The sequence below is a fragment of the Sorex fumeus genome, unplaced genomic scaffold, assembly GCF_029834395.1.
Source record: "Sorex fumeus unplaced genomic scaffold, SorFum_2.1 ptg000018l, whole genome shotgun sequence".
Lineage (NCBI taxonomy): Eukaryota > Metazoa > Chordata > Mammalia > Eulipotyphla > Soricidae > Sorex > Sorex fumeus.
Window position 1 is genome coordinate 40,510,394 of NW_026606075.1, and position 12,091 is coordinate 40,522,484.

Sequence of the window (12,091 nt, forward strand, 5' to 3'; positions counted from 1 at the left end):
TTCAGATGAATTCCAGATTGGCAGTGAATGAATGGAACATTCTGTACTGGCGATTCCAATGATTTCTGAAGTCTGATATTGTGGAAAAGAAAATGAAAGGCTGACCAGGTTTGAGTGGATAGACAATTGAACAGCACACTGCGAGTGTGAAAAGGCGGCTGAAAACCAGCATTGGATTACTTGGTCATTCACCAGTGCTGTAATGAAAACCTGCCTGGAGCGGAGAGTCAGATGAATTGCAGAATCGCAGTGAATGAATGGAACAGTCTGTAGTGGAGAGCCCAATGATTTCTGAAGGCTGGTTTGTGTGGAGAGGAAAATGAAGAGCTGACCAATATTGAGTGGATAGCCCATTGAACAGCACTTCTGCGAGTTGAACATGCCTCTGAAAACCAGTATTGAGTTACTTGGACATTCACCAGTGGCGTAACGAAAACCTGCCAGGAGTGGAGGTTCAGAGGAATTCCAGATTCGCAGTGAATGAATGGAACATTCTCTAGTGGTGATTCCAATGATTTCTGAAGGCTGGGTTTTGTGGACACGAGAATGTAGAGCTGAACAGGGTGGAGTGGATAGCCAAATGAACAGCACGTCTCTTAGTATGAACAGGCCACTGAAAACCAGCATTGGCTTACTTGGACATTCACAAGTGGTGTAACGATAACCCGCCGGGAGTTGAGAGTCAGATGAATTTAAGATTCGCAGTGAATGAACGGAACATTCTGTGGAGGAGATACCAATTATTTCTGAAGGTTGGGTTATGAGGACAGGAAAATGTAGAGCTGAATAGGGTTGGGTGGATAGCAAATTGAACAGCACGGCTGAGTGTGTTAGCAGGCGGCTTAAAACCAGCATTGTCTTCCTTGGACATTTACCAGTGGTGTCACGAAAACCTTCCAGGAGTGGAGACTCTGATGAATTCCAGATTCGCGTGATTGAATGGAACATTCTGTAGTGGTGATTGCCAACATTTAGGAATCTGGATAGTCTGGACAGGATATTGAAGAGCTGACCGATATTGAGTGGATAGCCAATGAACAGCACGGTTTCGAGTGTGAACAGACCACTAAGAAGCAGCATTGCATTACTTGGACATTCATCAGTGGTGTAACGAAAGCCTTCCTGGAATGCAGATTCAGAGTATTTCCAGATTCACAGTGAATGAATGGAAATTTCTGTAGTAGAGATTCCAATGATTTCTGAACGCTGGGTTGTGTGGACAGGAAAATGAAGAGCTGACTAGGTTTGACTGGATTGCCAATTGAACAGCAAGGCTGTGAGTGTGAACAGCCGCTGAAAACCAGCATTGGATTACCTGGTCATTCACCAGTGTTGTTAGGAAAATCTGCCTGGTGTGGAGAGTCAGAGGAATTCCAGATTCGCAGGGAACGAATGGAACATTCTGAAGTGGAGATAAGAATGATTTCTGAAGGCTCGGTGTGTGGAAGGAAAATCAAGAGCTAACCAGCGTTCACTGGATAGCCAATTGAACAGCACGGCTGCGAGTGTTAACACGCAGCTGAAACCAGCCTTGGGTTGCTTGGACATTCACCAGTGGTGAAACGAAAACCTGCTGGGAGTGGAGAACAAGATGAATTCAAGATTCGCCTGAATGAATGAAACATTCTGTAGTGTAGATTGCAATGGTTTCTGAGGTTGGTATTGTCTGAACTGGAAAAAGAAGAACTCACCAGTGTTGAGTCGCTAGACCGTGAACAGCACGGGTTCGAGTGTGAATAGACCGCTGGAAACCATCATTGCGTTACTTGAACATTCAGCAGTGGTGCAATGAAAACCTGCCGGGAGTGGAGATTCAGATGAATTCCAGATTCGCAGTGAATGAATGGAACATTCTCTAGTGGTGATTCCAATGATTTCTGAAGGCTGGGTTTTGTGGACACGAAAATGTAGAGCTGAACAGGGTGGAATGGATAGCCAAATGAACAGCACGTCTCGTAGTAAGAACAGGCCACTGAAAACCAGCTTTGGCTTAATTGGACATTCACAAGTGGTGTAACGAAAACCTGACGGGAGTTGAGAATTAGATGAATTTCAGATTTGCCGTCAATGAATGGAACATTCTGTGGAGGAGATACCAATTGTTTCTGAAGTTTGGGTTATGTGGACAGGAAAATGGAGCTGAAGAGGGTTGAGTGGATAGCAAATTGAACAGCACGGCTGAGAGTATGAGCAGGCCACTTAAAACCAGCATTGGCTTACTTGGATATTTACCAGTGGTGTCACGAAAACCTGCCGGGAGTGGAGATTCAGATGAATTCCAGATTCGCTGTGAATGAATGGAACATTCTGTAGTGGAGATAACAATGATTTCTCCAGTCTCTGTGGTGTGGACAGGAAAATGTAGAGCTGGCCAGGGTTGAGTGGATAGCCAATTGAACAGCACCACTGCGCTTGTGAAGAAAACACTTAAAACATTGGGTTACTTGGACATTCAACAGTGGTGTAACGAAAACCTGCCGGGAGTGGAGGTTCAGAGGAATTCCAGATTCGCAGTGAATGAATGGAACATTCTCTAGTGGAGATTCCAACGATTTCTGAAGGCTGGGTCGTGTGGAAGGAAAATCAAGAACTAATCAGGATTTAGTGGAAAGCCAATTGTATAGCATGGCTGCGAGTGTGAACATGCAGCTGAAAACCAGCATTGGGTTACTTGGACATTCATCAGTGGTGTAAGGAAAACCTGCATGGAGTGGAGAGTCAGTTGAATTCCACATTCGCAGTGAATGAATGGAACATTCTGTAGAGGAGATTCCAATGATTTCTGAAGCCTGTGTTGTGTGGACAGGAAAATGAAGAGCTGACCAGGCTTGAATCGATAGCCAAGTAAACAGCAGGGCTGCGAATATGAACAGGCCGCTGAAAACCAGCATTGGGTTACTTGGACATTCAACAGTGGTGTAATGAAAACCTGCGTGGAGTTGAGAGTCAGATGAATTCCAGATTCGCAGTGAATGAATGGAACATTCTGTAGTGGAGATAACAAAGATTTCTGAAGACTGGTAGTGTGGTGGGACAATGAAGAGCTGAACAGGGTGGAGTGAATTGTCAATTAAACAGCACGGCTGCGAGTATGAACAGGCCTCTGAAAACCAGCATTGGCTTACTTGGACATTCACAAGTGGTGTAATGTTAACCAGGCGGGAGTGGAGAATCAGATAAACTCCAGACTCGCAGTGAATGAATGGAACATTCTGTAGTGGAGATTGCAATGATTTCTGAAATCTGGATTGTGGGGACACGAAAATGAAGAGCTGACCAGTGTTGAGTGGATAGCCTGTAAAAAGCCTCGGCTTCGAATGTGAACAGACCACTGAAAACCAGTATTGCATTACTTCGACTTTCAGCAGTGGTGTAACGAAAGCCTGCGTGGAGTGCAGATTCAGATGAATTCCAGATTCCCAGTGAATGAATGGAACATCCTGTAGTGGAGATTACAATGATTTCTGAAGGCTGGGTTGTGTGCACAGGAAAATGAGGAGCAAAACAGGTTGAGTGGATAGGCAATTGAACAGCACGACTGCGAACATGAACAGGCCTCTGAAAACCAGCATTGTTTTACTTGGACATTCACAAGTGGTGTAAGATAAATCTGCAGGTAGTGGAGATTCAGTTGAATTCCAGATTCGCAGTGAATGAATGGAACATTCTGTACTGGAGATTGCAATGATTTCTCAAGTCTGGATTGTTTGGACATGAAAATGAAGAGCTGACCACAGTTGTGTGGATACCCAGTAAAAAGCAGGGCTTAGAGTGTGAACAGACCGCTGAAAACCAGCATTGTGTTACTTGGACATTCATAAGTGGTGTAATGAAAGCCTACCTGGAGTGCAGATTCAGATGAATTCCAGATTGGCAGTGAATGAATGGAACATTCTGTACTGGCGATTCCAATGATTTCTGAAGTCTGATATTGTGGAAAAGAAAATGAAAGGCTGACCAGGTTTGAGTGGATAGACAATTGAACAGCACACTGCGAGTGTGAAAAGGCGGCTGAAAACCAGCATTGGATTACTTGGTCATTCACCAGTGCTGTAATGAAAACCTGCCTGGAGCGGAGAGTCAGATGAATTGCAGAATCGCAGTGAATGAATGGAACAGTCTGTAGTGGAGAGCCCAATGATTTCTGAAGGCTGGTTTGTGTGGAGAGGAAAATGAAGAGCTGACCAATATTGAGTGGATAGCCCATTGAACAGCACTTCTGCGAGTTGAACATGCCTCTGAAAACCAGTATTGAGTTACTTGGACATTCACCAGTGGCGTAACGAAAACCTGCCAGGAGTGGAGGTTCAGAGGAATTCCAGATTCGCAGTGAATGAATGGAACATTCTCTAGTGGTGATTCCAATGATTTCTGAAGGCTGGGTTTTGTGGACACGAGAATGTAGAGCTGAACAGGGTGGAGTGGATAGCCAAATGAACAGCACGTCTCTTAGTATGAACAGGCCACTGAAAACCAGCATTGGCTTACTTGGACATTCACAAGTGGTGTAACGATAACCCGCCGGGAGTTGAGAGTCAGATGAATTTAAGATTCGCAGTGAATGAACGGAACATTCTGTGGAGGAGATACCAATTATTTCTGAAGGTTGGGTTATGAGGACAGGAAAATGTAGAGCTGAATAGGGTTGGGTGGATAGCAAATTGAACAGCACGGCTGAGTGTGTTAGCAGGCGGCTTAAAACCAGCATTGTCTTCCTTGGACATTTACCAGTGGTGTCACGAAAACCTTCCAGGAGTGGAGACTCTGATGAATTCCAGATTCGCGTGATTGAATGGAACATTCTGTAGTGGTGATTGCCAACATTTAGGAATCTGGATAGTCTGGACAGGATATTGAAGAGCTGACCGATATTGAGTGGATAGCCAATGAACAGCACGGTTTCGAGTGTGAACAGACCACTAAGAAGCAGCATTGCATTACTTGGACATTCATCAGTGGTGTAACGAAAGCCTTCCTGGAATGCAGATTCAGAGTATTTCCAGATTCACAGTGAATGAATGGAAATTTCTGTAGTAGAGATTCCAATGATTTCTGAACGCTGGGTTGTGTGGACAGGAAAATGAAGAGCTGACTAGGTTTGACTGGATTGCCAATTGAACAGCAAGGCTGTGAGTGTGAACAGCCGCTGAAAACCAGCATTGGATTACCTGGTCATTCACCAGTGTTGTTAGGAAAATCTGCCTGGTGTGGAGAGTCAGAGGAATTCCAGATTCGCAGGGAACGAATGGAACATTCTGAAGTGGAGATAAGAATGATTTCTGAAGGCTCGGTGTGTGGAAGGAAAATCAAGAGCTAACCAGCGTTCACTGGATAGCCAATTGAACAGCACGGCTGCGAGTGTTAACACGCAGCTGAAACCAGCCTTGGGTTGCTTGGACATTCACCAGTGGTGAAACGAAAACCTGCTGGGAGTGGAGAACAAGATGAATTCAAGATTCGCCTGAATGAATGAAACATTCTGTAGTGTAGATTGCAATGGTTTCTGAGGTTGGTATTGTCTGAACTGGAAAAAGAAGAACTCACCAGTGTTGAGTCGCTAGACCGTGAACAGCACGGGTTCGAGTGTGAATAGACCGCTGGAAACCATCATTGCGTTACTTGAACATTCAGCAGTGGTGCAATGAAAACCTGCCGGGAGTGGAGATTCAGATGAATTCCAGATTCGCAGTGAATGAATGGAACATTCTCTAGTGGTGATTCCAATGATTTCTGAAGGCTGGGTTTTGTGGACACGAAAATGTAGAGCTGAACAGGGTGGAATGGATAGCCAAATGAACAGCACGTCTCGTAGTAAGAACAGGCCACTGAAAACCAGCTTTGGCTTAATTGGACATTCACAAGTGGTGTAACGAAAACCTGACGGGAGTTGAGAATTAGATGAATTTCAGATTTGCCGTCAATGAATGGAACATTCTGTGGAGGAGATACCAATTGTTTCTGAAGTTTGGGTTATGTGGACAGGAAAATGGAGCTGAAGAGGGTTGAGTGGATAGCAAATTGAACAGCACGGCTGAGAGTATGAGCAGGCCACTTAAAACCAGCATTGGCTTACTTGGATATTTACCAGTGGTGTCACGAAAACCTGCCGGGAGTGGAGATTCAGATGAATTCCAGATTCGCTGTGAATGAATGGAACATTCTGTAGTGGAGATAACAATGATTTCTCCAGTCTCTGTGGTGTGGACAGGAAAATGTAGAGCTGGCCAGGGTTGAGTGGATAGCCAATTGAACAGCACCACTGCGCTTGTGAAGAAAACACTTAAAACATTGGGTTACTTGGACATTCAACAGTGGTGTAACGAAAACCTGCCGGGAGTGGAGGTTCAGAGGAATTCCAGATTCGCAGTGAATGAATGGAACATTCTCTAGTGGAGATTCCAACGATTTCTGAAGGCTGGGTCGTGTGGAAGGAAAATCAAGAACTAATCAGGATTTAGTGGAAAGCCAATTGTATAGCATGGCTGCGAGTGTGAACATGCAGCTGAAAACCAGCATTGGGTTACTTGGACATTCATCAGTGGTGTAAGGAAAACCTGCATGGAGTGGAGAGTCAGTTGAATTCCACATTCGCAGTGAATGAATGGAACATTCTGTAGAGGAGATTCCAATGATTTCTGAAGCCTGTGTTGTGTGGACAGGAAAATGAAGAGCTGACCAGGCTTGAATCGATAGCCAAGTAAACAGCAGGGCTGCGAATATGAACAGGCCGCTGAAAACCAGCATTGGGTTACTTGGACATTCAACAGTGGTGTAATGAAAACCTGCGTGGAGTTGAGAGTCAGATGAATTCCAGATTCGCAGTGAATGAATGGAACATTCTGTAGTGGAGATAACAAAGATTTCTGAAGGCTGGTAGTGTGGTGGGACAATGAAGAGCTGAACAGGGTGGAGTGAATTGTCAATTAAACAGCACGGCTGCGAGTATGAACAGGCCTCTGAAAACCAGCATTGGCTTACTTGGACATTCACAAGTGGTGTAATGTTAACCAGGCGGGAGTGGAGAATCAGATAAACTCCAGACTCGCAGTGAATGAATGGAACATTCTGTAGTGGAGATTGCAATGATTTCTGAAATCTGGATTGTGGGGACACGAAAATGAAGAGCTGACCAGTGTTGAGTGGATAGCCTGTAAAAAGCCTCGGCTTCGAATGTGAACAGACCACTGAAAACCAGTATTGCATTACTTCGACTTTCAGCAGTGGTGTAACGAAAGCCTGCGTGGAGTGCAGATTCAGATGAATTCCAGATTCCCAGTGAATGAATGGAACATCCTGTAGTGGAGATTACAATGATTTCTGAAGGCTGGGTTGTGTGCACAGGAAAATGAGGAGCAAAACAGGTTGAGTGGATAGCCAATTGAACAGCACGACTGCGAACATGAACAGGCCTCTGAAAACCAGCATTGTTTTACTTGGACATTCACAAGTGGTGTAAGATAAATCTGCAGGTAGTGGAGATTCAGTTGAATTCCAGATTCACAGTGAATGAATGGAACATTCTGTACTGGAGATTGCAATGATTTCTCAAGTTTGGATTGTTTGGACATGAAAATGAAGAGCTGACCACAGTTGTGTGGATACCCAGTAAAAAGCAGGGCTTAGAGTGTGAACAGACCGCTGAAAACCAGCATTGTGTTACTTGGACATTCATAAGTGGTGTAATGAAAGCCTACCTGGAGTGCAGATTCAGATGAATTCCAGATTGGCAGTGAATGAATGGAACATTCTGTACTGGCGATTCCAATGATTTCTGAAGTCTGATATTGTGGAAAAGAAAATGAAAGGCTGACCAGGTTTGAGTGGATAGACAATTGAACAGCACACTGCGAGTGTGAAAAGGCGGCTGAAAACCAGCATTGGATTACTTGGTCATTCACCAGTGCTGTAATGAAAACCTGCCTGGAGCGGAGAGTCAGATGAATTGCAGAATCGCAGTGAATGAATGGAACCGTCTGTAGTGGAGAGCCCAATGATTTCTGAAGGCTGGTTTGTGTGGAGAGGAAAATGAAGAGCTGACCAATATTGAGTGGATAGCCCATTGAACAGCACTTCTGCGAGTTGAACATGCCTCTGAAAACCAGTATTGAGTTACTTGGACATTCACCAGTGGCGTAACGAAAACCTGCCAGGAGTGGAGGTTCAGATGAATTCCAGATTCGCAGTGAATGAATGGAACATTCTCTAGTGGTGATTCCAATGATTTCTGAAGGCTGGGTTTTGTGGACACGAAAATGTAGAGCTGAACAGGGTGGAGTGGATAGCCAAATGAACAGCACGTCTCTTAGTATGAACAGGCCACTGAAAACCAGCATTGGCTTACTTGGACATTCACAAGTGGTGTAACGATAACCCGCCGGGAGTTGAGAGTCAGATGAATTTAAGATTCGCAGTGAATGAACGGAACATTCTGTGGAGGAGATACCAATTATTTCTGAAGGTTGGGTTATGAGGACAGGAAAATGTAGAGCTGAATAGGGTTGGGTGGATAGCAAATTGAACAGCACGGCTGAGTGTGTTAGCAGGCGGCTTAAAACCAGCATTGTCTTCCTTGGACATTTACCAGTGGTGTCACGAAAACCTTCCAGGAGTGGAGACTCTGATGAATTCCAGATTCGCGTGATTGAATGGAACATTCTGTAGTGGTGATTGCCAACATTTAGGAATCTGGATAGTCTGGACAGGATATTGAAGAGCTGACCGATATTGAGTGGATAGCCAATGAACAGCACGGTTTCGAGTGTGAACAGACCACTAAGAAGCAGCATTGCATTACTTGGACATTCATCAGTGGTGTAACGAAAGCCTTCCTGGAATGCAGATTCAGAGTATTTCCAGATTCACAGTGAATGAATGGAAATTTCTGTAGTAGAGATTCCAATGATTTCTGAACGCTGGGTTGTGTGGACAGGAAAATGAAGAGCTGACTAGGTTTGACTGGATTGCCAATTGAACAGCAAGGCTGTGAGTGTGAACAGCCGCTGAAAACCAGCATTGGATTACCTGGTCATTCACCAGTGTTGTTAGGAAAATCTGCCTGGTGTGGAGAGTCAGAGGAATTCCAGATTCGCAGGGAACGAATGGAACATTCTGAAGTGGAGATAAGAATGATTTCTGAAGGCTCGGTGTGTGGAAGGAAAATCAAGAGCTAACCAGCGTTCACTGGATAGCCAATTGAACAGCACGGCTGCGAGTGTTAACACGCAGCTGAAACCAGCCTTGGGTTGCTTGGACATTCACCAGTGGTGAAACGAAAACCTGCTGGGAGTGGAGAACAAGATGAATTCAAGATTCGCCTGAATGAATGAAACATTCTGTAGTGTAGATTGCAATGGTTTCTGAGGTTTGTATTGTCTGAACTGGAAAAAGAAGAACTCACCAGTGTTGAGTCGCTAGACCGTGAACAGCACGGGTTCGAGTGTGAATAGACCGCTGAAAACCATCATTGCGTTACTTGAACATTCAGCAGTGGTGCAATGAAAACCTGCCGGGAGTGGAGATTCAGATGAATTCCAGATTCGCAGTGAATGAATGGAACATTCTCTAGTGGTGATTCCAATGATTTCTGAAGGCTGGGTTTTGTGGACACGAAAATGTAGAGCTGAACAGGGTGGAATGGATAGCCAAATGAACAGCACGTCTCGTAGTAAGAACAGGCCACTGAAAACCAGCTTTGGCTTAATTGGACATTCACAAGTGGTGTAACGAAAACCTGACGGGAGTTGAGAATTAGATGAATTTCAGATTTGCCGTCAATGAATGGAACATTCTGTGGAGGAGATACCAATTGTTTCTGAAGTTTGGGTTATGTGGACAGGAAAATGGAGCTGAAGAGGGTTGAGTGGATAGCAAATTGAACAGCACGGCTGAGAGTATGAGCAGGCCACTTAAAACCAGCATTGGCTTACTTGGATATTTACCAGTGGTGTCACGAAAACCTGCCGGGAGTGGAGATTCAGATGAATTCCAGATTCGCTGTGAATGAATGGAACATTCTGTAGTGGAGATAACAATGATTTCTCCAGTCTCTGTGGTGTGGACAGGAAAATGTAGAGCTGGCCAGGGTTGAGTGGATAGCCAATTGAACAGCACCACTGCGCTTGTGAAGAAAACACTTAAAACATTGGGTTACTTGGACATTCAACAGTGGTGTAACGAAAACCTGCCGGGAGTGGAGGTTCAGAGGAATTCCAGATTCGCAGTGAATGAATGGAACATTCTCTAGTGGAGATTCCAACGATTTCTGAAGGCTGGGTCGTGTGGAAGGAAAATCAAGAACTAATCAGGATTTAGTGGAAAGCCAATTGTATAGCATGGCTGCGAGTGTGAACATGCAGCTGAAAACCAGCATTGGGTTACTTGGACATTCATCAGTGGTGTAAGGAAAACCTGCATGGAGTGGAGAGTCAGTTGAATTCCACATTCGCAGTGAATGAATGGAACATTCTGTAGAGGAGATTCCAATGATTTCTGAAGCCTGTGTTGTGTGGACAGGAAAATGAAGAGCTGACCAGGCTTGAATCGATAGCCAAGTAAACAGCAGGGCTGCGAATATGAACAGGCCGCTGAAAACCGGCATTGGGTTACTTGGACATTCAACAGTGGTGTAATGAAAACCTGCGTGGAGTTGAGAGTCAGATGAATTCCAGATTCGCAGTGAATGAATGGAACATTCTGTAGTGGAGATAACAAAGATTTCTGAAGGCTGGTAGTGTGGTGGGACAATGAAGAGCTGAACAGGGTGGAGTGAATTGTCAATTAAACAGCACGGCTGCGAGTATGAACAGGCCTCTGAAAACCAGCATTGGCTTACTTGGACATTCACAAGTGGTGTAATGTTAACCAGGCGGGAGTGGAGAATCAGATAAACTCCAGACTCGCAGTGAATGAATGGAACATTCTGTAGTGGAGATTGCAATGATTTCTGAAATCTGGATTGTGGGGACACGAAAATGAAGAGCTGACCAGTGTTGAGTGGATAGCCTGTAAAAAGCCTCGGCTTCGAATGTGAACAGACCACTGAAAACCAGTATTGCATTACTTCGACTTTCAGCAGTGGTGTAACGAAAGCCTGCGTGGAGTGCAGATTCAGATGAATTCCAGATTCCCAGTGAATGAATGGAACATCCTGTAGTGGAGATTACAATGATTTCTGAAGGCTGGGTTGTGTGCACAGGAAAATGAGGAGCAAAACAGGTTGAGTGGATAGCCAATTGAACAGCACGACTGCGAACATGAACAGGCCTCTGAAAACCAGCATTGTTTTACTTGGACATTCACAAGTGGTGTAAGATAAATCTGCAGGTAGTGGAGATTCAGTTGAATTCCAGATTCGCAGTGAATGAATGGAACATTCTGTACTGGAGATTGCAATGATTTCTCAAGTCTGGATTGTTTGGACATGAAAATGAAGAGCTGACCACAGTTGTGTGGATACCCAGTAAAAAGCAGGGCTTAGAGTGTGAACAGACCGCTGAAAACCAGCATTGTGTTACTTGGACATTCATAAGTGGTGTAATGAAAGCCTACCTGGAGTGCAGATTCAGATGAATTCCAGATTGGCAGTGAATGAATGGAACATTCTGTACTGGCGATTCCAATGATTTCTGAAGTCTGATATTGTGGAAAAGAAAATGAAAGGCTGACCAGGTTTGAGTGGATAGACAATTGAACAGCACACTGCGAGTGTGAAAAGGCGGCTGAAAACCAGCATTGGATTACTTGGTCATTCACCAGTGCTGTAATGAAAACCTGCCTGGAGCGGAGAGTCAGATGAATTGCAGAATCGCAGTGAATGAATGGAACAGTCTGTAGTGGAGAGCCCAATGATTTCTGAAGGCTGGTTTGTGTGGAGAGGAAAATGAAGAGCTGACCAATATTGAGTGGATAGCCCATTGAACAGCACTTCTGCGAGTTGAACATGCCTCTGAAAACCAGTATTGAGTTACTTGGACATTCACCAGTGGCGTAACGAAAACCTGCCAGGAGTGGAGGTTCAGAGGAATTCCAGATTCGCAGTGAATGAATGGAACATTCTCTAGTGGTGATTCCAATGATTTCTGAAGGCTGGGTT